The sequence below is a fragment of the Puma concolor genome, chromosome D3 (assembly GCF_028749965.1).
Source record: "Puma concolor isolate L17-30 chromosome D3, mPumCon1.1.hap2, whole genome shotgun sequence".
In the NCBI taxonomy this organism is placed as follows: Eukaryota; Metazoa; Chordata; class Mammalia; order Carnivora; family Felidae; genus Puma; species Puma concolor.
The window spans coordinates 26276612-26302387 of NC_141678.1; the positions used below are offsets into that span (position 1 = coordinate 26276612).

The following is a 25776-nucleotide window of genomic DNA, read 5'->3' on the forward strand; positions in this document are numbered from 1 at the left end:
CCGAACGTGGTCTGGAGTCAAATGCCTGTTCTCCAACTTCCATGCAACTGCCTCCAGATCCGTGAGCTACAGACACTCGACTGCAGGGAAGAGCCAGTCTCCCTGCATGCCCGAGTCAGGGAGCCCGGGGAATCTTCTGCACCACCTGCTCGCGCTCACCGGGACGGCCTCTCATCAGGCCTCAGTTGGAGGACCCACATGGCCCCCTCAGAGGGCTTCCCCTCAGAGGGCCACCTTAAGTTAAGAAAGTCTTCCTCCATTTCCTGACGTCCTTGTTCACGGTGAGCTCCATGAGGGCGCCAACCACCTGCGTCCCGTCCACCTTTCTACGCTTTCTTGCCAACATCCTACTTTGCACATGAGAAATCCTCGGTACATATTTAGGGGACAAATTACTGGATAGGAAGTAGGAGTGCTGGGGCGCCTGGGGGGCTCTGTCGGCTGAGCGTCCGATTTCCGCTCAGGTCATGATCTGTGGTTGATGGGTTTGAGCCCCGCGTTGGGCTCTGTGCTGATGTGGGTTAAGCGTCCGACTTCGGCTCAGGTCATGATCTCGCAGTGCCTGAGTTTGAGCCCCGCGTCAGGCTCTGTGCTGACTGCTCAGAGCCTGGAACCTGCTTCGGATTCTGTGCCTCCTTCTCTCTCTGCCTTTCCCCTCTCATGCTCTGTCTCTGTCTCTCAAAAATAATCGTTAAAAAAAATTAAAAAAAGAAAAAAAAAAAAGAAAGAAGTAGAAATGCTGTGGGACCCTGGGAAATCATTTCTCTTTTCTGGCTTGTTTCCTCTCCTGGAATGTGAGAGAGTCGAATGGGATTTTGTAGGGATCCTTCTGGGTCCACGGTCTATAAATTTACAGGAATGAGACTGGGGAGAAGGCATTTCATACTGGGTGCTGCTCTTCTAAGCCCTGCTAGGTGCACCCGCCCAGGTCGGGCACTGACCTGGGCACTGTCGGCATCTGGGCTGGATAATTCTTCCTGGTAGAAGTGGTCCAGTCCATTGTAGGCTTCTGAACAGGTTCCCAGGCCTCTCTCTCCACTAGATTCCGATAGCAGCCCTAACCCAGGTTGGGACAACCAAAAGTGTCTCTGGACGTTGCATAGTGCCTCAGGGAGCAGGTCCCCATCCTCATGGGGAACCCCTGGCCTGGATCGAGGGGTCCTTGGTAATCATGCTAAGGAGTCTGGACTTTGTCCTTCTCTGCTGCGTAGGAACACGGTTCCCCTTGAAGGACCCTCAGCCGTAGTGAGTCTCAGACGGATCCAGTGTCAGAATTGCCTGGGAGGATTTCTTAAGTTGCAGCCTGCTGGGCCCCACCCCAGAGTTTCTGATTCAGCAGTCTGAGGAGCCGAGATGCTGCGTCTTTCTTGTCTTTTCTTTTTTTTTTGATGTTTATTTATTTTTGAGAGAGTCGGAGCACGAGTGGGGGAGGGGCAGAGAGACAGCGAGACACAGAATCCGAAGCAGGTTCCAGGCTCGGAGCCGTCAGCCCAGAGACCGACGCGAGGCTCGAACCCACGAACCGTGAGATCATGACCTGAGTGGAAGGCAGACGCTGGACCGACTGAGCCCCCCAGGCGCCCCGAGATTCTGCATTTCTAAACAAGGTCCCGGGTGATGCCAATGCTGCTGGTCCAGGGACCAGACTGCGAGAACCGGTCTTCTGTGGCTGCGGTTCCCAGTCCTGGCAGTGCCCGAGAGTCCTTGTGCCCAGGCCACACCCTGTCAGATCCGCATCTTTGGGGCTGGCGCTGAGTATTTGTGTTTCTGGAGACCCCGGGGATTCGACTGTGCAGACAAGCCCGAGCCCTTCTACGGCACAGAGCAAGCCCTGAGCCCCTCTGCCACGTGTTCTGCATTCTGTTCATTCGAAACGAGTCCTTTGACCATTTTGGCCACCGGAAATGCTGGAATGGAGGAAACCGGCTTTTTGTTCATGTGGTGGCTTCCTCCTCCCTCAGCTGGCCTCTTATCCACCTGTTTTATTCACTTGTTGGCTTATGTCCTTGGCCCCGTATGCCTCTGTTGGTTTATTCTTCCATGCATACCTCCCTTCTACCCCTGATGCCACCTGCTTATCTCTTTCCCACACTTCACCTACTGTCTCCAATGGTTCCCCCCCCTTTTTTTTTTTTACCTATTTGCCCTTTCTCCTCGTCATTCTTATCTTTGCTCAGTTATCTTCCTGTCTTGCTTTGCGAGCAGGGAAGGGTGGGGAAGAATGACTAAGACAATACGCCTTTGCCCAAGGAGTTCTCTCCCTTCCCGATTCCTCTGCTCCCTCCCATCCCATCCTAATCCTTCCTGAGACCTCAGCTTCCCCTGGATCACTTCCTGGATCTCCCAGAGGAGCTCAAAATCCCCTCACGTGCTTTTGCAACACTACAATGCTCACGGATGTAATTTTACAATGATTTTTAAGTTACACAGTTACTATTTGTCCGCTGGACTGTGTGCTCCATGAGGGCAGAGGCCCTGTCTATTTTGCTCTCATTGGATCCCAGTGTCCAGTATGGTCTTGACCCTGCGGTCAATGAATACAGCCCCTGCCACAGGTCACCCTCCCCTATCTGCCTCTGGCAAGGTCCTTTGTGTGGACACGGAAGTAACACCAGCCAGGACTCTCTTCTCAGCAACTGTGGGCCCAGATGGGCAGTGTTTACCTAGAAATGATGGAAACAGCCCTAATCCCCACTATCTTGGCAAAAGTTACTCTCAGACGCCAACAGTGATTTCTCAGGCTGGCCTCAAATGCTGCCACCTCTCGACCCAGGCTGACAAAACCCACAGAAAGTCCTTCTCTTCCTTGTACTGGGGACAAGGAGGTTGATGTTGGCCATTGTCTTCATCTGGGACACCTCTCGGGCTTTGAGATCCCAGCTATCTGACATGTGCACATCAAAGGGCATTCTTGTTTCTCTCGGGGCCACCAAGGCCCCTGCATGGGAGACAGCTCCCAGGGACGGGGACGCACACAGACTTCCTGAAGCATTAATAAGGCTCAGCGGGGGGAGCAAAGGGCAAGTGTGTAAATGCAGATGCTTGAGCCTTAGGGGAATGATGCCTTACATGCTTTTGCATCCCTAGGCCAGGGGGAACCAGGCAGTGAGAGAGAATTCTAAAGTGTGTTTTAAAACTGGTCTACACAGTGCACCCCGGGCTGGCTCCATAGGAGGGCTCTCAGCCAGCTTGCAAGTTAACTGCGGGAAGCAGAAGCCTTGGCTTTCTTACCGGCAATGAGCTGGGAGGACCAGGTAACAGAATTCTGAGGACAGGAAAACAGCCCACAAATACATGCCTGGAGACATCCAGCCACTGACAAAGAGCCTCGCGGAATGTCCCTTTGACCTGCTGGCTGTCCACTATCTTAGCTTGCTGGGCTCTTTTTCCAGCATTCCAGACTTTCTGCAGTATGACTCCTGCCCCCGAGATGAGACAGACGTTCAATTCTTCCTACCTGCTGCCATTTGGGGGTGGGGGGAATTAATGGAGAGGCAACCATGTTTGGAGTGTTACCGTGTGTTCAGCACTGTGAGGAGCTTCATCCCATGTGTTGGTTTTATTGGACCTTCCTCTCTCTGTCCTTCCTTCTCCCCTTCCTTTTTTTTTTTTTTTTTTTTTTGGCCCTAGCTATACTCAAGGAGCATCCTTATGCAACAGCTTCTGCTGTGATCGAATCCACTCCTAAGCACAAATTCCCTGGAATGAAATTCCCTGGTCAAAGGGCACGAAGATTTTTATAGCTCTTGCTGAACAAAATCGCCATACTGCTTTCCTAAGGGGTCTTTCCAATTACGAAACATCCGAGCTAACCAATGTTACAGTAACCTTGCCAGCATCCAGTGTTATTGGTTTAAGTGTTTTAAGCTAATGTAGTCAGTGTAATGTGGTGTCCCCCCAGGATACTTTTAGGTGCATTTTACTTGACCTCTGTGAAGGATGCACATTCCCTGTAAACTTTCCACCCAGTGGTTCACGTTGCTGGATGTTTTCATTACGTGCTCTGTCTGTTTGTATTTTGTGGTGCACATCTTTAGAGTTACAACTTGGCATTCCTTGATACGCTTGTTTATCATGTTTTAAAATTTTCATTATTACTTACCCTTGCGGCCTCTTAATATAGTTTTTCTATGAAAATTTAATCCTTGCAGAGAGATTATATATATCTCTTTACATACTGTATGTAGATCTGTGCTTTATACACACACAGGAATTCAAGAGACAATTTTTGTCCCCTTGGGGAAAACACGGCCCTCACGAGAATGCGTACAATAAGCTAAATTCAACTACACGGTTCCACTAAGTCATCATGAACTAATGATCACGAACTAAACAACAATCCAGCTAAATAAATAAAGGAAATTCAACAAATATTTTCTGGGCACCTACTGTGTATAAGCAATGAGATAGTCACTGTGGACTCAGAAATGGAGAAATCAAGGGCTCTACTGCTTTTTTTTTTTTAAATGTTTACTTATTTTGAGAGAGAGAGAGAGGGGAGGGCCAGAGAGAGAGGGACAGAGAAAGAATCCCAAGCAGGCTCCACACTCAGCATGGAGCCTCATGTGGGGCTCGACCCCACGAGACCGCGAGATCATGACCTGAGTTGAAATCCAGAGTCGGAAGCTTAACCGAAGGAGCTACCCAGGCGTCCCTCTATTACCATTTTTAATGCAAATTGACGAGAACTGTTGAGAGAGGGCATTGCAAGTGGGAGGTGGGAGGGACTGCCCAGAAAGGTCTAGGGACCGTAAAAGCAAACAAACAAAAACCCAAACGGACAACACCAATAGCCTCAGTCACGACAGCAAAGCAAGAGACAGGTCTGTGGGCTGATGTGTTTTGCCCAGAAGTTAGACCAAGCATCACACAGCAGGCGCCCTCCTGGTACAGGAGGCTGGGCAGCCTGGTGGTCACCGAGGGGCTGAACTGCAGAAGGACCTGCTTCAAACCCCGGCTTATGATTTCCTTGCTGTACATTACAGCCAGCCACACGATCCGGGCCAGCCACACGATCCAGGCCAGCCACGTGAACTTAAGATTCCGTATCTGGAAAATAGGGGCAGATAATCAGACCCAACTCTCCCGGTAGGTGTGAAGGTTAAATGAGAGACTGCTCTCTAAACTCTTAGCATGGTGTCTGACCCAGAATTAGGGGTCCAAAATCATTTGCTAATATTACTAATATCACTCTTCATTAATTCCGAGAACGTTGTCGGCAGGCCATCAGATGTTTGGAGTGAGGACTGGTCCTGCCACGAGCTTTTTTCAAGGGTCTAAGGGAGACTGTGACCTTCAGGTGCAAAACCAAAAATAAGCACATATGTCACTAAAACACTCAATTACCCCCTTTCCAGGGTCCCTTTCTCTCCAGTCTTTTTCTTGTTTTGTTTTTTTCCCCCTCTACCCTGTTTCTTTTTTTTTTTAATTTGTTTATTCATTTATTTTTGAGACAGAAAGAGAGAGTGAGCGAGACAGTATGAGTGGGGGAGGGACAGAGAGGGACACACAGAATCCCAAGCAGGGTCCAGGCTCCGAGCTGTCATCACAGAGCCTGACGCGGAGCTCAAACTCACCTTGAGATCATGACCTGAGCCGAAGTCAGACGCTTAACCGACTGAGCCCCCCAGGCACCCCCTCTACCCCATGCTTCCTAAACATCAGCATGCACATGAGTCACTGGAGGATTTTTCTAAAATGCTGATTCCGAATCAATAGGTCTGGGATGGGGTCCAAGATTCTGCATTTCTAACTAGTTCCCAAGGGTTGTTGTGGCTGTTGGCCTGCAGACCATCCTTGCAGCGACGCTGCTCCAGTGGGTTTTAATGGGGCTGGGCCATCTCGGGATGCTACAGGCATCCAGGGAGAGGAACAGGGAGATGGATGGCAGATCCTGAATTGCCACCAGGGGCACAAGAGACTGCACGCAGGCAAACCCCTTTACTAAAACAGGCAAGGTCTGAATGTGTACTCTCCAGTACAGATGCCCGGCCCATCCTGCCTTGGGGCTGCAAGTCTCCCTGGCCCTGGGGGGAAGCCTTCCACTCCACAAATACCACTGAGCAGTCCCTGTAATGACAGCCCCTCTTCAGAGGGCACTGACTTCCTGCAGGTGCTTTGCTGCCTTAACAAGGATCTACCCAGCAGCCCTGAGATCAGTCACCTGCCTTCCCCCCCCCACCCATTTTATAGTGGAAGAAATTGAGGCTTGGGAGGGTGAAGGGTGTGGACCCAAAGTCTAAGTGGTAGAAAAGGCAGATGTAGGATTTGATTACAGAGCCAACTCCAAGCCTTTCCCCATTCCCACCTCAAGTGCCCCCACCCGTGATGCCTGACTCCCAGTGACGGTGCCTGGCTCCCAATGACTGCCCTAAGATCTTCACAAGCCCTGGGATGGCCTTTGGGGATGCAAAGTAAGAAATGCAATGGCATAGGTAGGATTCACGGGCCACCTAGCGGGGGTGGAGGGGTGGGGGGGGGGCGACCTTACAGAGAAAGCTTCTGCCTCCAGCCTATTTGCAAACGTGCATCAGGATCCATTCTGCGGGGCTCTTGTCTCAAAACCAGATTGTTCTGCAATGTGCTCGCCAACATGGAGTAAAATTTTGTCATTTCATGCAAGATCAACCAAACCTTTGCTTTTCAACTCCATAAACCCCACCCCCAGTTCCCACCATCCCATCCCCTTGGTAGAACCAGGAGGCAAGCTGCTTCTCCAAAGGGGGCTTGAGACCCAGGAGGTCAGAGTCAGACCAGATGTCAGACCAGAGTCACATCCAGATCCCAGATCAAGTGCCTGATAGCTGTGCAACCTTGGGTGAGTTACTTTACCTCTCTGAGCCTCACTTTCTCAACTGTGAAAAAGAGGGAATTACAGCAATCTAAATACCAAGGGCCATTCCCACCTACTAAGGACGTGTGCGCAGGGCACTGTGCTTCCTCAGTTTACCCTCATTATGATTCTAGGAGGCAGGGATGTCACCACCCCCGTTTTAGACGTGAGGACACACGTGGCTAAGGGAGGTAACATAGTGACGTCGTCAAGGCCTCTGTCCAGCTACTGCAGTTTGACCTTGCAGTTCACTGCAATCCCGCGAACGTGCAGGGAACCCCCTGTCCAGGCTGGCGCCCCGGGGTGGAGGCACAGACCGAGCTCTGGTCTTCCTGGCAATAATCACGCCTCGGATAAACCTCATTGGCTAGGACGCGGCCACTGTGCAAAGCTGGAGCTCTGGTCTTCTTGACCAGAGTCGCGTGCCCAGGCGTGCTGGTCTGGAGGCCGTTTGTCTGCCTGGCCCCCTTCTAGAAGCTCTGTGTGGAGCAGCTCACAGAACCCGCCCAGGCGTCTGTGAGCTCTATACTCCATTTCCCCCATTTTATGGGAAACCGAGGCCTGGAGAGGGTGCATTTGTTTCCTGTTGCTCCTGTAACGGATTACCACCAACTGAGACGTTCAGAAGAATAGAAGTGCATTCTCCTGTAGTTCCAGAGGCCAGAGGCCCAAGATCAAGGTGTCAGCAGGGCCGTGCTCCTCCTGAAGCATGGGCTCTAGGGGAGATCTCTCCTTGTCTCTGCAGTCTCTGCTACTGCCTGGCAAACCCTGGCATTCCTTGGCTTCTTGCAGCTGCCTGGCTCTGGTCCCTGTCCCCTGCCACACGGTGATCTTCCCTGGGTGCGTCTCCTGCATCTACACATCCTTCTTACGAGGCCACCGGTCTGTAGGACCCACCCTAATCCACCATGACCTCCTCTTAACCAGTCACCACTGCAAAGACCCTGTTTGCAAACGAGGTCACCTTCTGAGGTTCCGGGCAGATGTGAATTTGTGAGGCGGCGGTGGGGGGCGGAGGGATATCAACCCAGGAGAGGGGAGCCGTGAGTCGTTCGAGGAAGCTGCAAAGCTCCGACCTGGACGCAGATCTGGAAACGTGGCTTCCATTATCGCCCCCATTTGTCTGATGGGAAAATCGAGACCCAGATGGCGTCCTGGGGAAATGCAGGGGAAAATGGGTCGGAGGTTCCAAGGCGCTGTGCTAAGGAAGGGGGTTAGTAATAACCCTAATGAAGAGTAGGGCCAATAATGCTAATAGTCGCTACCCACTACAGATCCAATTCTGTGGCATCAACATTTCCAGGCGTGGCGCTAAGTACTCAACAAATATCATCTCATTTAATTCAATTAGCGGCAGCAGCCCAGGAGAAATGTTGTGGGATTAAGTGGCCCTGTTGGGAGAAGCAGCGCTAGCAGCCTTGAAACTTTGTGTGATGCTCTTGTGTCCTGCAAATGTTTTTGTCTCCCTTTGGTGAGTACAAGGGAAGACGAGGACTGGAGCCTTGAGGGGGGTGGAAAGTGGTCTTCCCGCGAGAGAGACGGGAGAGGGTCTTCTGGTACTTCTCCAGATTTTTTGCTGGTGGGGGTTGGGCTCCGAAGGCCACGGGACCCTCTCCCCTCTCTCTTTCTTCCTTCCCACAAAGAGGAGTGTTTGCCATGTGTCAAACACCCAGGCTGACTTGTCCGGTTAGGGTTTGGAATGCAGCCGGGAGCCAAACCTGGCCCCGGTGAGGGTGCTTTTCAACAGAAGGCGGGCACGTAGCTTACAAGGGTCTGATTCACGACAGGACGTGAGGGCCCTCTGGGCAGAGGTGGGCGCAGAGCCCAGACCTGGTGTGGGAACTGAGACAGGAGACTTTGGGGTCAATTATTAAGACTAAGGGAAATGAACACTTAAGGGATTACCTTGCCCTAAGAGGTCTCGTCGCCCTCGAGCAATCCTGTCTTGACGTCTGTTTAATACGGCATGTGATTTCCATTAACAATTTCCATCTAACTGTGTCTCGAGCAGGGAAGATAAAAGGGCAGCGTGTCGCCGGCTTCGGTAAGAGGGCTGTGCGCGCTCAGCAAAGGGGAGCATGTGCAGGACTCGTAATCTGTGCCCTCTGCAGCAGGGATCACCGGTACAGGGCTTCTGATAAGAGTGCTAACAACAGCAATAACAGCAATAATAACGGCAGCGACGGCAGCAGCAAAGCAACAATGATCCGGGCGAAGTGGGCGGCGTGCACGGGGAGGGAGCCGGCACCCCCGTGGGGCACATACAGGGCGCGAGCAGGGAAGTGACTCTCTCAAGATGACACGCCAGCCAGTGGCGAGGACCGGGTGTCCTGGCAACAGGCCGGCACCTTTAAAAATGCCAAAGAAGAACAGCCGACCGCTGGCATTTACCTGCCTCCCCCGGGGCTGGCCATGGTGGAGGGAGCTCGGCCGTCAGGGTTGCGAGTCACGGCAAGACCCCTGAAAGGGGGCACCGGCAGCCCATTTTCCAGGGGGCCTGAGCCCCCGTGGGGGAGGAGGTAACCCAGAGGGGAAGGTTGGGCTTCGGTGAGTCTCCTCCTGGAGGAGGCAGGAGTTATCCTGCAGGAAGCAGGGACCAGGGCTTTTCAAGGGCTGCCTGGGAGCCTGCAGCCCAGTTCCAGAAAAACGGCTTTGCCTCCTCTCTCTCTCTCTCTCTCTCTCTCCTTCCAAGCCTGCTGCATCTCAGCCTTTCTAACGTCAGGCTTTCAGCTGCCAGGGACTCAGGCTTCAAGGTCCGTGGGAATGGTGCCTGGGGAATTCGCAGAGCTACCTTATCTACGGGCAAGCAAACGTTGCCATGGAAACCCTTCATCCCTTCCCAGACCTGCAGCCCATTCTCCCCTGGCACTCCATCCCCCGTCTCCCGCCACACTGGGGCCGGGCTGACCAGGCAGGGTGCTCCTGCACGGCTTCCTGTGGATGCAAACCCGCCTCCTCAAATCCACCCTCTACACGCTGCTCAAATGATTATCCCTTGTCTGGTTCAGCATGTTACTCCATTGCTTAGAACTCGCCGTGGCTCCCCAGTGCTGGACAGAGCAAGCACGGACTATGGTGGTATAAAAGATTTTTTTCTTCTCCATATCCCAGCTGCACACGAGCGTTAAAACCCACCAGTCCGTGGGTTCCAAGAGGGGCCAGGAGCCAGGATGGCCAGGGGCCATCCTTCTCTGGTGCCTGGCGCAGCTCCTGGCCCCCAGCAGGCACTCAGGAAGCAAACCTACAGAGCAGAGAAGAAAGAATGGAAAGCCCCAGCTTCTACACTCAGCGGACCCTCTTCTTCCGCTGCCCACGAGGCAGACTGAAGTTCGACATCCTTCCTCAAGGCTCCTCCTCCAAAACCAGGCAGGTCCACCCTGCAGCTCTTTCTGCCAAAATCGCACGCATCCTGGGAAGGCTCAGCTCAGCCACTGCCTCCTCCAGTGAGACTTCCCAGATGCCCCATTTAGAACGAATGAGTCTCTATTCTAGAGCTCACTGTGGCAAGGCGTGTGCACCCAGAACGAATCTCCCTCTCCTCTGTTTAAGGACTCTGCATTTTGGGAGCCTGCCTTCTTCATCCCTCGGCCCCCCTGTGGCCAGAACCTAACACCACAATATGCTCAGAAGTCAAGTTCATTTGCATCAAAGGCCATTGTGATTTGGGTTCACAGCTGCGTGCACTTTTAATGGGCCCCTCTGATGATTTTTCTTTTCCTGGGTGGGCGGTTAATGGGTTGACTGGACCAAGTCTTCTGATGAATTTCAGTGCCCTCCCCTCTTCTCGTAGTTGTTCTGTTCCCATATAATCTGTTCTCCATGCATCAGCAAACAAATCCATATAAAACCCAAACCATAACAAGGTCAAGCCATTGTGCGAAATCCTCCAATGACTTCCTTCTCATTCCCCACCTTGGTCTCTAACAGGATGGGCTGCCTTATGTGGCTGATTTGGGCAAGTGGCCCCCACCCCTCCGGGTCCTGGTGACGTCCGTGAAGGCACCTGTATCCCTTCTTCCCTCCCAACCCCCGCAAAGAAGTCAGTTTTCCATGACCCTCTTAGGTATGCATGATGGCCGCAGTCAGCGTGCACCAAATCCCTTAGCACACGATTAATCACGGCATCTCATTTTTAATAACCTCAAGGATGCCGGGCTTATCTCCCGTGCCTCCCTTGCGCCGAGAACCGTGGCACTCGAGACTGTGACGTCGACAGGGAGTAACGCCAGCCTGTGGCGGGAGGCAGAGGGGTTCCTCTTCAAATAAGATGGGAGCGCGAAAGCCCAAAAAGCTATTTTTAAGGGAGCTCTAGAAGTGTTTGTTTTTAAAATATCGTGAAATGGTTATTACCAACCTTTTTTTTTTTTTTTTTCCCTCCTGCCTTCTTCCCAAACAGGTGCAGTGAGATTAGTGGTAATTTAAAAAGCAGGATTGCCTCTGTGTCAATTTCTTGCTAATGAGCAAAACACGCCATGTAATTGCTATGTATTGAAGGAGGCAACGATACATTTTCGGCGGCTGTTTAATACGCCGGGGCTCGGTGGAGCAGGTGTTCTGAGACTCGCTTTCCAAGACAGAGGAGTCAAGCCCAGAACAAGAAGGTGACGCTTCCCTTTCTTTCTCCTGCATCCAGGACAGGGCCCCATGGAGGGCAGAAGGCAAAGACAGGTGCCTGTGTCTGTGCGAGATTCCGGGAGGCAGAGCGGATGGGGCGCCTGGAAACTGGCTGGGGCAGCAGTGGGAGGGCAGGGCGTCCCCTCCTCTTTACCATACGAGGAGCCAATCTCTCCGTAACAAGGTCTTACGTTTTGCCGGGACTTGCAGTGAGCCAGAGAGGCCCCTACTGGCTCTGTGATGCTCACAATATGACCCCAGCCTCTCTGAATGTCAGCCTCATCATCTCTCAAATGGGGATAATAATACCCACGCGTCCCGTGGGGGGTGAAATGAATGAACGAATAGGCCTGGATGCTTTCCTTTAAAGCGTCCACACGGCTGGTTCCCTCACAGGGGTGCCTGGACACCTGCCCCAGGTCCCCCTCCTCTCTCTGAATCTAGGAAGGCCATTTATGCCAGGGAATCAGCGACAAGGACGTCAGACATCACCATCTCCATGAGGCCTTCCTCGACCACCTCCGATTTCCGTGAGGGCAAGAATCTGTGGCCTGTGTTTTTCCCTCACAGGTGAATTCCAAGTGCCTAAGACAGTGCCTGGCACATAATAAGCCCTCAGTTAATGGAGAATGAGTGATGCGTATGGAATACCTAACCTAGTGCCCGTGACACAGCAGTAGCTCAGTAAGTGGCAGCATATACATTACTATCTTTTTTTAAGTTTATTTATTTACTTTGAGGAAGAGAGGGAGAGAGAAATTCCAAGCAGGCTCTGCAATGCTGGCACAGAGCCCGATGAGGAGCGTGAACTCTCAAACCCGTGAGATCACGACCGAACCAAAATCAAGAACTGAGCCATTCAGGTGCCCCTAAATTATTGCTGAAATCGCTCCAAGCAAAGTGTTTCCACATTGAGTAAAGTATCGGCTGTCTGCCAGGCAGAGGACCAGATGCTTTTAAAGGCATTATCCTCTCACTTTCCCCAACAACCAAGCAAGGCAGGTACTATCGTCATGTCCCTTGGATGGAGCCCCAGGAGGCTAGCTTGGGGCTGGCAAAGGTTAGGGAAGGAAGACAATGACCTTGTCATGAATGGCTTCCTGCTTGGATCCACATGTAACAACCCAAGGTCACGCTAGGACTTGGAGGATACGTTTTTCCAGTGTGGAAAGTGACAAGAGAGAGGCTTTATGAGCCCAGTAGCTCAGAGAGTCCGAACATCTCGATGGTTCCATGTGGATAAGGCACCAGAGTGGGAAAATTGCCCTTTGTATTTAAAGAAAAGGCATCGCATGGGACTGGAAGGATTGGGGCTCTGGGGTCTGGATATCATGTTGAATTGCCCCCCTGAGGGTGGAGGGGCTCTAAGGCCCAGGGAAGGAACCTGAGCTTCAGAGTCTGGGGGGGCTTGGGTTCAAGTCTGAACCCCACTTCTCACAAGCCTCAGTTTCTTCTCTACACCATGAGGGTCACTACAATCCCCTTCCAAGGATTTGATGGATGATTTGAAAAAAACATGGAAGAAACGGGCAGAAGACTACCTGGTGGTGCAAAGAAAGCCCCCCAACGGGTTGTCAGTCACCCAGCCAGTCCTGGTTGACCACCTACTATGTGCAAGATGCACACTATGCGTGTTCTGGGCACGGGAGGGGGGCGGGGACTCCAGTTTGAGAAATCCCTCTGGACTTTCTGTCCGTTTCCCCACTAGCAGTTGAAACATTGTGTCTTGTCATTTTGAGAGGCAGGGCACTAGTCCTTAGCAACAGAGGTCTGGGTCAGGCGGGACTGGTTTGCTTCTTGATTCCTTCCTAAACGCATGGGCCTCAGCCAAGCCACTAACCCCTCTCAGAGTTTCAGGCTGGCCATCTGCAAACCGAGGATAAAAATAGGACCCTATCTCATTGAGCCACTGTGAGAGTTACATGAAACAATCTGTGTGAAACCCTGGCTCAATGTCAGTGCCCAATAAACAGCCAGCATTACTATTTTTGTTATTATTCTTATTAAGACGCTGCTGCCTCGGGAAGCAGGGCCCGCGTTTTATTCCTCCTCGGCATCTGCGAGGCGTCGGGATCGTGCCTGGCTCGGCGTAGGTGCTAATCCATGAAGTAAACACGGGAGTCATTGAACGCGTGCCGTCTCGTCATGGGGCCATCTTTATGAACGCAGTTCCCCGACTTGACTTTTTGATCTTTCCAGATGGAACTGGTATTTTTAGCACTTACACTCCCTCCTGCGTTTCCTCCTTGAGTGCTGTGCCCAAAGGAAGCTCATAGTAGGCGCTTATGAAATACCAGCCTACGTGCTCGTCACTTTGGGCTATGTTGTGTCAAACATATACAACCTTTGCATCCACAGCATGGGGCTCAGAGCTCCACCTGCCTCTCTAACCAGGGCCCTCCGCCCCACTGATTAAGGGGACAGCATCCGCTCGAGCCCCCGCCTCTGTGAATCCACCGCTCCGGGGATACCCAGGTCTCCTGCGTCCTCCCAGACACGGGCTCCACAGCTCCTCCATCAAGAATAATCCCAGGCTGTCGGCCTGATGGTGGAATATGAATATTCTGGCCGCTTTTCAGTTTCCAGATTGATTGGGGACAAACGGGAACTCGGCCCCCTCAACCAATCATCCAAGGCAGTCGGCTGTAACTAGGTGTACATTTAAACAGCCGGCATGTGAAATATCGCGCCTGCACTCTGCTGATTAAAAAAAAAAAAGTCCGAACGTTTATTTCTCTGCAGCTACCAGCTTAGAAGCCCGGGAGCAGGTGGGGCGGGGTGGGGGCAGCTGGGGCCGCCTCAGGAGCCACAACGGATTCATCATTAATAGCCCTCCCCCGCGACTGTACGCTCCGAAATGTGTTTTGTCTGCCACGCTGCTTTGGAGCATTAATAAATCATGTGGTTCCCTGGTTTTATTAATCAAATAGTAAGAGGAGCACTTAAGTAGTGTTCACTTTGTGCTGGACACAGGTCGCTATTATTAGCTATTATCAACTACCCGGAAAGATGGGCACAATCGTGAAACCCCTCTTACAAATGAGGACACTGACGGGGCGCCTGGGTGGCTTAGTCGGTTGAGCGTCCAACTTCGGCTCAGGTCAGGATCGCGTGATCCGTGAGTTCGAGCCCCTCGTCGGGCTCTGTGCTGACAGCTCAGAGCCTGGAGCCTGTTTCGGATTCTGTGTCTCCCTCTCTCTCTGCCCCTCCCCTGCTTGCTCTCTGTCTCTCAGAAATAAATAAGCATAAAACAAAACAAAACAAATGAGGACACCGAGGCACGGAGAAGTGAATGGACCTCCCTGGGTTCACCGAGCTGGTAAGTGGCTCCAGTTCCCGGTCTGACGTCTTTGGACTCCTTCATGCAAACATTTATTGGGAGTCTCCTATTTGTGAGGCACTGTCACCAGAATCTGAGGATAAGGGACGAAAGACCTGGTCCCTGCCTCCGCGGGGGAGGCAGATACATAGATGAAGAAATTCAGTGACAGCTAACGTTACTTGCAGGATCTCAGCGGTGGGTCAGAGCTGAGAGCCTTTCCAATGATTACATGTGATCCTTGCCATAGTATCTGAGATAGGAACTTGATTTATCCTTGACTGACATGTGGGGAAACTGAGGCTCCGGGAGGTGAAGTCACATCTTAAGTGACTGAGCCAAGACTTGAACCCAGATGTGGTAACTCAAGATCCCACTATCTAGAGGGCCCCGGGGTAGCCTGGACCGTCCATGGCAGCTTCCGGAAGGAGGGATGGTGAGCTGAGAACTGGGTGAGCCAGAAGATGAGGGGAGGAGACAAGGGTCCTGACTGGGTCCTGGGCGTGAGAGAGGCTGGCGTGTGTGGGGACAGGTGTGATGGAGGACTGGTGTGCATGGGCTTTTGTGGGGTCAGGGGGGAGAGGAGGGGGCATTGGGAAGGGAAGTGGCAACAGTGAGGGTCTGAGAAGGCTGCCAGTGGCCGTGCCAACTGAGTAAAAGTTAGAATGTCACCCTACAGGCAGTACTGATGAATTGTCAGCTGGAAAAACCTGACCTGTTAACTAGCAGGTTCAGCCTCCGTTTGGCTAGGTATAGGATTTCTATTAGGGTTTCCAAAACCCTTACTCGATCCCTCAGACCCCCCTGATCACTCCGCTCAAAGACCACCAGGGTCTGGGAACCCCGGACTGGGAACGGGCAGGTTAGCACATAACTACCTTTCTGAGCGGCCCCTTTGAAATAAATGTCACGGCTGGAATTAATCAAGCCCATGGGCTCGGATGGTTTGACCACCTCCCACCCCCGTTTCTGTCCCCAGTATTTAATAACTTCCCTTCCCCAGACAGATCAGCCAAATACATCAATAAATGGCGTAAAAAAATAAAATCTCCTCTGTTTTTGGAGAGCCGCGGGAAAGGCCTGAGCCACACTGGGAAGATCGTACATCATTCAGGCATGAGGAAGTTTCGGTAACACCAAAGTTCTGCAGCAATTAGAGGGCTTCGGCTTCTCCGTTCGGTCGGCAGCTGCAACTCTGGGGAGACGAGCCGTATGCTGTCCCCCACCCTCCCATCGTCTTCAAACTCCAAACCCAATCAGGGGCTCCGTGACAGGTCGATAAAACGCTTTCCCGTGTGTCGACCTGAGAAATCGCTGGATGGGAAGGAGGCCTTTGTGGAGGCGGCCCAGGTGGGGGGTAGCGTGACATCTGGTGCCTCCTCTGCGAAGGGAACCCAGGGAGCAGCCCAGAGAGGGGCCGGGGGGCCAGGAGGCGGCTCTGAAGTTATGAGAACATCAACCGAGCCAAAAACTCAGGCCGTTTAACGGGGCCCCTCTGCTGCCTTGCAGCCACAGAGGTTTCCTATTTTTTCATCTGATCATGTCCCTTCTTTTTCTGCTTCAGCTCTTCCAGTGGCTCCCACATGGCCCTCAGGATAAAGGCTTTCTGTTCCACGCCACCTGGAGATCTGTGCGCCAGGTGCGCAGAACAGTGGTCCTCCCCCGAAAGGGCTGTGTTTGCTCATCCTCAAGGACTTTGCCCAACCCATTTTGTTGGTTTAGAAAGCCGGCTCCTCTTCCACCTGCTTAATTTCTATTTATCTGGAATATTCAGTATAGGTGTTACCTCTTCTGGAAGCCTTCCTGGAATCCATCCCCTGCCCCCGGCCCATGCTCCCCAAGCCTGTGCACTCCCCCATCACAGCTCATTGGTTTGCCTCTTTTCCTCTCTGACCGGGAACTTCTTGAGGCCAGTGGCCATGGCTGTGTCTTACACGTGTCCTTGTGCTCCCAATGCCTACCAAAGCGCCCGGCCCGCGGCAAGTAGTCAGTAAATGTCTGTTGAATGCATGAATGAAACACTCACATGAATAAAGGAATGAATACAAGGATATTCTATGAGAGTGGTTCTCAACCAAGTGTGATTTTGCCTCCAGGGGACATCTGGCCATGTCTGGAGACTTCTTTTTTGTTTATCAGGATTTGCAGGGAGGAGGGGGAGAGGTGCTCCCGGCAGCTAGTGGTAGAGGGGTCAGGGCTGCTGGTGAATATCCCACGATACACAGGACATGCCCTTGCTCCCACCCTCTTGCCCCAAAGAATTATCCAACCCCCCCCCCCCAAATGTCAACAGTGCCGAGGACGAGACATTTTGCTCTGTGTGTCAGGTCCCGTGTCCACAACTACAGGCAGCAAAGGAGAAAGCAAAGGCCTAAATCCCTGCCCCTGGTAAGTTTATAATCCGGCAAAGCACTTAAGGGCAACATCGGAGAGACCACTGGGAATCTGAATAGGGCAGGAGCGTTTACTGAACATCCCCAAGTATCAGACACTGGGGGTATCCTTACTCAGGTGAACTGCTACTCATCCTTCAAAACCCAGTTTAAATATCACTCCCTCCACATAGCCCACCCTGGCGCCCCAACCCAGACACAGTCTGCCCCTCCTCTCAGCTGCTGCCGCAGTTCCCATCACATGGTCCTATAATTATTTGTGCATGTGACTGTCGCCTCCCCAGCCTGAGGACAAGAGCTGTGTCCTAGTTGCCATTATTTCTCCGGCGCTTGGAGAACAGTGTGAGTGGTTTACTAAATGTTTGGGGAAATGAACACCAGAAACAGGACTGTTGCAGACATCAAGCCGACAGTGGGGTTTCCCCACGTTCTGGAACGCGGGGGGCCGTCTGGGTAAGGGCCGCTATTGCTGAGATGCCTGGGGATACGGATGAGTTCCCAAACCTGGTCACAAGCTGACCCGGAGGAAGAAGGCTGTTCCGGCTGTCAGTACTTTGTCATTGACTTTGCCAAACCAGAGAGCAAGACGTTCTCCCAATGAGCATGTCAACTAACAAGCTATAAATTAAAAGGGAGGAAAAAAAAAAAGGTCTGCTAATTCCAACCCACTCTATTTTTTGCTCACAGCTGCTTGGGAGGGAATGCACTGTGCCTTTCAGATGGAACATTTCTTTGGCTAAGCTCCCCTCTCTCTGCCTGCCTTGTCATTTCCCTCCTCCAGGGTCCCTGCCCGGTTAGAGCCCAGGGAGCCTGGGCTTTGGGGTCACACGGACTTGGGTGCACATTCTGGCTCGGCCTCTTCTTATCTGTGTCTCTCTCTGAACCCTGGTTTCTTCACCTGCAGAATCTCAGCCTCTGAGCATTCTGGGAAGCATCTAGGCCTCTGGGGTGAGAGATTCTCCAGTGTCCCCCAGAAGACTGGAAACCCCCTGCAGGATGCTTAGTTCAATAGGGAGGCAGGGTCGGGGTGCCTGGGTGGCTCAGTTGTTAAGCGTCCGACTTTGGCTCAGGCCCTGATCTCATGGTTCATGGGTTCGAGCCCCACATCGGGCTCTGTGCTGATGGCTCAGAGTCTGGAGACTGCTTCAGATCCTGTGTCTCCCTCTCTCTGTCCCTACCCCACTCATGCTCTGTTTCTGTCTCTGTCAATAACAAATAAACACTAAAAAAAAATAAGTAAACATTAAATTTTTTTTTTTTTCAAAAAGGGAGGCAGGGTTTCTGGTCCTTGGAAAGGAGCCTTCCCAATCCCAGCTCTGACCCATCCAAGATAAAGGGCCCCCAAATATCACTTAGCCATGCAAGTCCCCAATGCACACATGGAGAAACCGAGGCCCAGAGAGCAGAAGACAGCTTAGCCGGGCTGCACAGAGGGGGGTGTAGAGAGACCCTGGGCTTCTAGACCTCACTCACTGGGACATTTCCTCCTGCATAGTAATAACAGTGGCATCTGCCATTAATTAAGCGCTTACTAATGTACCAGGCGCTGAATTATCTTAACACCCTATGAGGAAAAAAAAATACCCATAAAAGGAAGATTCGCTAAATCGAACCTCACTAAAATCAAGAACGTCTGCTCGTTGAAAGACAATGTTAAGAAAAGGAAGACAAGCCACAGATGGAGAGAAACTATTTGTAAATCTCTTATCGGATAAAGAATCGTACCCAGAATATAGAAACAATTCTCGAAACTCTATAGTAATAAAATAAGCAACCCCCCAAAGTGGGCAACATATTTGGAGAGGCATTGCAGTGCCCAAAAGGTCGATGGATGGCAAATAAGCCCAGGACATGATGCTCAACACATTAGTCATTAGGGACATGCAAATCGAAATCACAGTGCAATTCCCTGACACAACCATTAGAACGGCCACATTTAAAATGACAGCCAGCAGCGGGGCGCCTGGGTGGCTCCGTCGGTTGAGCGTCCGACTCTTGATTTCCACTCAGGTCATGATTCCAGGGTCGTGGGATCGAGCCCCACATCAAACTCCATGCTGACCATGGAGTCTGCTTGGGAACCGCTCTCTCGCTCTCTCTCTCAAAAAAAATTAAACCAACAACTACCATATGATCCAGCCATTTCCCTCCTAGCTGTTTACCTACGAGGAATGAGAACATGTGTCCATATAAAGACATGTCCACATGTCCACAGCGGATTTATTCAGAATAGCCCCCAACTAGAGACAGTCCGTCTACAGATGCACAGATGAACAAATTGTGGTACATGCAGAGGATGACTACCAGCCACTCAGCCGGGAGGAGGGATGAGCCACAGATGCCCACATCAACATGGACGAGTCTCAAGCAACATTATACCGAGTGGAAAAAGGCAGATTAAAAAAAAAAATAGAGTATGTACTACATGGTTATAGAACGTTCTAGAAAATTCAAGCTAATGTACTGTGACAGTGGTAGCCTAGGGGAGGTGGCGGGAGTGGGAAGGGGTGAGGGGAAGGACTTTTTACCAAAAGGCGTGAAAACACGTTAGGGGAATGCATGTGTTTGTTATCTTGATGGTGGGGAGGGTTTCATGGGTGCACAGGCATCTCGAAATTTCTCAACGTGTACGTCTTAAACATGTGCAGTTTACTGAATGCCAATTACTCCTAATGAAGCTGATAAAAGAAAAAACCCTAATGGTAAAACCTGAGAAAACAGATAAATGTTGTGTTACTGCTATTTTATAGAAGGAGAGACTGAGGCTCAGAGAAGTTAGGTCACTTGCACAGGGTCACCCAGCTAGTAAGTGATGGATCTGGGACTCAGATTTCTTTTTAAGGATTTTATTTAAAATTTTTTTAATGTTTATTTTATTTTTGAGAGAGAGAGAGAGAGAGAGAGAGAGAGAGCGAATGGGGGAGGGGCAGAGAGAGAGGGAGACACAGAATCTGAAGCTGGCTCCAGGCTCTGAGCTGTCGGCAAAGAGCCCGACACGGGGCTCGAACCCACGAACCGTGAGATCATGACCTGAGCCGAAGTTGGACGCTTAACTGACTGAGCCACCCATGCGCCCCTGAGGATTTCATTAAGTAATCTCTACACCCAACGTGGGGCTCGAACTCACAGCCACAGTGACTGGGGGCTCTGCTCTCCAGTGTCAAAGCTGACCCCTTCAAGGTTCCCATGGCACTGAGAATCCCGTGCCTCACTGGGGCGACTTGCTCCTCTGGTCCTGTCTCACCTCTCTCCACCTCCCCTCCCAGACTCCACTATGGCCAACCTGTCTTTCCTCCCAAGCTGCAGAGGTGAAGCAGCCTGATGCTTCTGGAAGGGCTTCCCTGCTCCTGCTCTTGGGTCCCGACACTCCAGCCTCCACGGCGGTCAGAGGGGGCCCTAATGTGTCCAGTGGTGGGCCCACATTCTCTTCCCATCGCGCTGAGAATCCGATCAAACTCTCACCCTGGCCTTATTGCCCCGTGGGGACTGGTTCCTCCTCGCTGCCCAGACTCGCCTCCCGCACACCTGTCTGCATCCTCAAGCCTCGTCCTCCTTCCCGGAACCCACTTCTCCCACATCCCGCAGCAGCCGGCTCCTCCTCCCCGCCTAGGCCTCGACTCAAATGTCACCTTCTAAGAGGGGCCCCTGGCCGCCTTTGTGAGAAAGCACATTTATCCCCAGCCCCTGACACTCACAATTACGCTCCTCGTATAGTAGAAATCCCCTTGCTAAGTTATGGGTTTACTTGCCATCTGTACCCGCATTTAGTTATTTTTTTTTAACATTTTATTTATTTTTGAGACAGGGAGAGACAGAGCATGAACAGGGGAGGGTCAGAGAGAGAAGGAGACACAGAATCGGAAGCAGGCTCCAGGCTCTGAGCCGTCGGCACAGAGCCCGACGCGGGGCTCGAACTCACGGACCGCGAGATCGTGACCTGAGCCGAAATCGGCCGCTTAACCGACTGAGCCACCCAGGTGCCCCTAGTTATTTTTTTAAATATAATTTATCGTCAAAATGCTTTCCGTACAACACCCAGTGCTCATCCCAACAGGTGCCCTCCTCCCTGCCCATCACCCACTTTCCCCTCTCCCCCACCCCCCCATCCACCCTCAGATTGTTCTCTGTATTTAAGAGTCTCTTATGGTTTGCCTCCCTCTGTCTCTGTTTGTAACTATTTTTCCCCTTCCCCACCCCCATGGTCTTCTGTTAAGTTTTTCAAGATCCACATATGAGTGAAAACATATGGTATCTGTCCTTCTCTGACTGACTTATTTCACTCAGCGTGATACCTTCCTGTTCCATCCACGTAGCTGCAAATGGCAGGATTTCATTCTTTCTCATTGCCAAGTAGCGTTCCATTGTATATATAAACCACAGCTTCTTTATCTATTCGTCAGTTGATGGACATTTAGGCTCTTTCCATAATTTGGCCATTGTTGAAAGCGCTGCTATAATCATTGGGTGTACCTCGTGTTTAGATCAGAGCCTCGTGCTCTGGTCCAAGTGCTTAATTTCTCTGAGCCCCAGCTTCCCCATCTGTAGAATGGGCACTGGAAGCTTCCCTTATGCACGGTGGTGTTAGAAGGCAGGGGGCCCCGCATTAGGAGCCCCAGGAACACCTAACAGTCCTCTTTACTATTATTACTCTTTCCTCCTTGGGTGAGAAGGATTCCACTTGAAGTTGCGGAAGCTGCTACAGGGCCCTTCTCCACCGCCCCAGCCCAGACCGTGGGCAGGGATGTGTCGGGAAGAAAATCAGCTGACACAGGACGGGAGAAGGCAGCTCCAAGCAGCCGCCTCCTGTGAACAACCAGCAGAGCTCTCCCTGGCGAGACAAGGGGAGGTTTCAGACAATATCTAATTGGTATTCTCCCAGCGATGCAAAAGGACACTGCATCTCTAAAAAGGGAACAATCGGAGATTAGGGAAGATTGCTGTGAGAGAAAACCTTGTTTAAATCTATTACCGAACAAAAATGGTCTGTGGGTTTTGAATGGAAAATTTGTGTTCCTGCTCCCAGATCAGATTAACCCATAGCAGGGCACCGCCGAGTAGGCAGGGGTGTGGGCAGGGGGCGGGGGAGAGGGTCTCCTAGCTGTCACCTGCACAGCGCTCCTAAACCCACCTTCCCCTCCCCCCCCAGCCCGTGCGGAGTGCTAACTCTCAGAGTCCCCCGGAGTCCCAGGCCGCTCTCGGACACGGTCCTCTCCATTTTACAGAGGAGGGGACTGAGGTTCAGAGAGGGTAAGCGGCTTGTACAAGACACACAGCCGGGCAAGATACGGCTGGGAGTTGAACTCCCATCTCCCTGTGTCCAGAGTCTGAGCTCTTGGCATACGTGCATGAGTGCACCACGTGTGCATGACCTAATGAGTTTTAGGGCAAGAGGGAGCTCAAAACTCAGCTCCTATGGCCACTTCCTTTCACAGATGGGGAACGGAGGCTCAGCTGGGGCAAGGCATTTTCCCGGGGACCTGCCCAACCGAAGCTATGAGGACGTCGGCAATTCTGACTGAACAGGCACTCATGAGGGGCCGGGCACAATGCTAAGCCTTCACATTGTCTCCTCATCCACCCCCCAAGGAGGAAGGCGCTGTGAGCCCATTTTACAGCTGAGGAAACTGAGGCTCAGAGAGGCTAAGTCACTGCTCAGGGTAATGGAGCAAGTGGGTGTTCCAAGCGAGGTCTCTCTCAATGCCTCGTGGAGTGTTGTTTGGGGATCCCCCCTCTGTACTTACCTGTGTCCCCGCCCCCGTGCCCCCCCCCCCCATCACAGGACATCAAACTGGCTCACCAGGGCCATCTGTCTCCCCAGCCTCTGCTCAGGTGAGCGCAAAGGCCCAAAGCCAGGGTCGAAATGGATTTTGACCGGTGGTCACTTGCATAGCCACAGGGCTAGGGGCTTGTGCGCTGTGGGGCCGGGGGAGCGGGCGCAGAATGGCCCCTGTCACCACCAAGGTACTGAGCGAGATGAAGTCAGGGTGGGTAATGAGCCTCGACACTGAGCCACCAGCTTCGAGGCCGCACCGAGGGGTGATCAGAACCAACTGGGCAACGCCCTTACTTCTAGGACCTTCTTCGGTAGAGAGGAAACTGCCGTTTCTTGTGCAAGCTCCCGCTGGACCATGCCTACTGGTCGGACAGAGGGGTCCCTTGCGGCAGAAACCCCGCACAGCCCTCCCAGCGCGCTGGGGATCAAAATAGCTCCCAGGCTGGCCTGTGGGCCATCGGCCTCTACGTCACCTCGCTGGCCTTGTCCACAGCCCTGCTCTCCATCGCTCACTCCGCCTTCCCTGCACTGGCCTTCTTTTGCTTCCTAGAATGCCTCAAACTGCTCCCCTCCTTAGGGCCTTTGAGTTTCCGGCTCCCATCTCTGGAACATTCTCCCCAGTTCTTCCCAGGCTCCCTCCCTCCCTTTCCTCAGGCCTCTGCTCTCTGAAGCCTCATCTGCCCATTCGGGTCACACTGGTCACTGGCGGTCAGTCTCCATTTCATTTCCCTGAAGGACATTCTTCCAAGTCCTTGTTCCTGCCGCATTTTGTATCCTAGCTGCGTGTTTCATGTTTTAACATCTGGCTTATCCCCTCAGAAGAGAAAGAGTTTCTTGTACGATGCAAAGATATCTTAACCTGTCTTGCTCACCACATGATCCCAGCACTCAGCCCTGTGCCTGGCCCAGAGCTGGTGCTCATTAAGTGTTTGTTGAATGGGGCGCCTGGGTGGCTCAGGCAGTTAAGCATCATGACCTCACAGTTTGTGAGTTCGAGCCCCACGTCGGGCTCTGCACACCGACAGTGTGGAGCCTGCTGGTGATTCTCTCTTTCTCTCTCTGCTCCTCCCTTGCTCGCTTGCTCGCTCTCTCTCTCTCTCTCAAAATAAATAAGTAAACATTAAAATAAAACGTTTGTTGAATGAATGAACGACCTAAGGTCCCAGAGCACACAGAAGAGGGTGCAATCAGGGTGGGCTGCACGGAGGAGAAACCCATTTCTGATTCTTCTACTTTTAGGACCAAGGAATAACCCTCAGGGGGCTACCTTTCTCTCCCTCAGTTTCCCCAGCTGTAAGCAGGGGGTTGATGAGAATATTCTCATGGCTGCACCAGCTCCGACTGTGGATTCTATGAAATTCCGGGTTCTTCTTGTCTCAGTCATCCATGGCCTGCAGTCTGTGAGCTGGAGCTGGAGGACTGCCTGCTCCAGGGACGCCAATGCCAGGGCCACGGCTCAGCCTCGTCTTAACACAGCTGAAGTCTTCACGGCCATCGAGGGCTTTGTGCGCGGCTTGTCAGGGACTGCGTCCCACGGCGCTGTGTGCATTAAGAACAATTCCACGGCAGAGACCGGCCTTCTTCCGGAATATCTGCAGGGCCTGACTTGCCTTTCCTGGCATTGAGTATCACCTGCACCTGGCTTTGTGCAGCCCCAGGCTGGTGCCCGTGAAAGAAAGGGCTTCTCAGCTCAGTGGTTCCCAACTCTGGCTGTACATTTGAGTCATGTGTGGGACCTCCCATTCTCCATGCCCAGAGACTCTGTCTCAACCGATCAGGGGTGAGACCCAGGTCTTGAGGTTTTCTAAAAGCTCCCCCAAGTGATACAGAGGTACAGCTGTGGTCAAGGGACTCTGGCCACATAAACTGGGGCAACCGAGTCAGGATCACCAGGAACATGACTGGTAAATCACAGGTCAGCTGCATCAAAATCTCTGTAGGCAGTGCGGGGCGGGGGAGTCCAACGGTCTCCATCTTCTAACCAACAGCCTGGGTGACTGTCCCGCACGATAATTATTTTGATTGGTTTATGAAAAAGAGCTTTTTTGAGGTATAACCGATGTTCGATACGCTGCATATCTAAAGAGTATAGCCCGATACGTTTTGACATATGCACACCAACGAAACCATCACTGCAGTCAAGACAGTGGGCTTACCCATCACCCCTGAGGGCTTCCTCCTAAACACTTTCAACGTGAACTTGACTGGATTATGATACAAGCCGGAGCGGGTGAGCACAGTCATTGAGAGGCCAGAGTTTGGCTTCAGGCAGAGTCGGATCCCTGTTCTGGTGCTTCTCTGTGCTAGCTGTGGGACTCCAGGGTGGTGGCTTCACCTCTCTGAGCCTCAGTTACTTCCCCGTGATGGTCCCAAACCCATAATATTATGGAGTGTGCAAGGAGGTGTCTGGAGAGCACCTTGCTAAAAGTAGCCCTCCCCCCCCCCCATCAGAAGCAATGACTGTTAATATGAGATCTTCCATCATCTTCCCGATCCTCAAGGCAGGCCTGGGGAAGGCGGTGGACAGGGAAGGAGAGGGATGCTTGGGGAGGGGGAGGGTCTTGTCTTCTTGATCTTTGGTCTTGATCTTTGGGTACCCACTGCCTAATACCATGCTGGCGTGCACTCGGCTTTCGAGAAGAATGGGTGCAGTGACAAATGGCGACTGTCCAGCCAACACATACGGGACATTGGCTGGGGGTGGCTATTGCAGAGCCTCATCTCTGCCCCCTCCCGCTGACTCCGCCCCCACTTTCCTTCGTCTTCTCTCCCGACCACATTGCCTGCCTCTGATTGGGGCCACATGCCTGCAGCCTGGCCCTCCGTCTTCGCAGACTGTCAGTTT

General features: G+C 52.3%; 1 protein-coding gene across 1 annotated transcript in view; it reads right to left on the minus strand.

Annotated features, from left to right (window-relative positions):
* SEZ6L (seizure related 6 homolog like) overlaps positions 1-25776 on the minus strand; it is a 181580-nt gene that overhangs the window by 99054 nt on the left and 56750 nt on the right.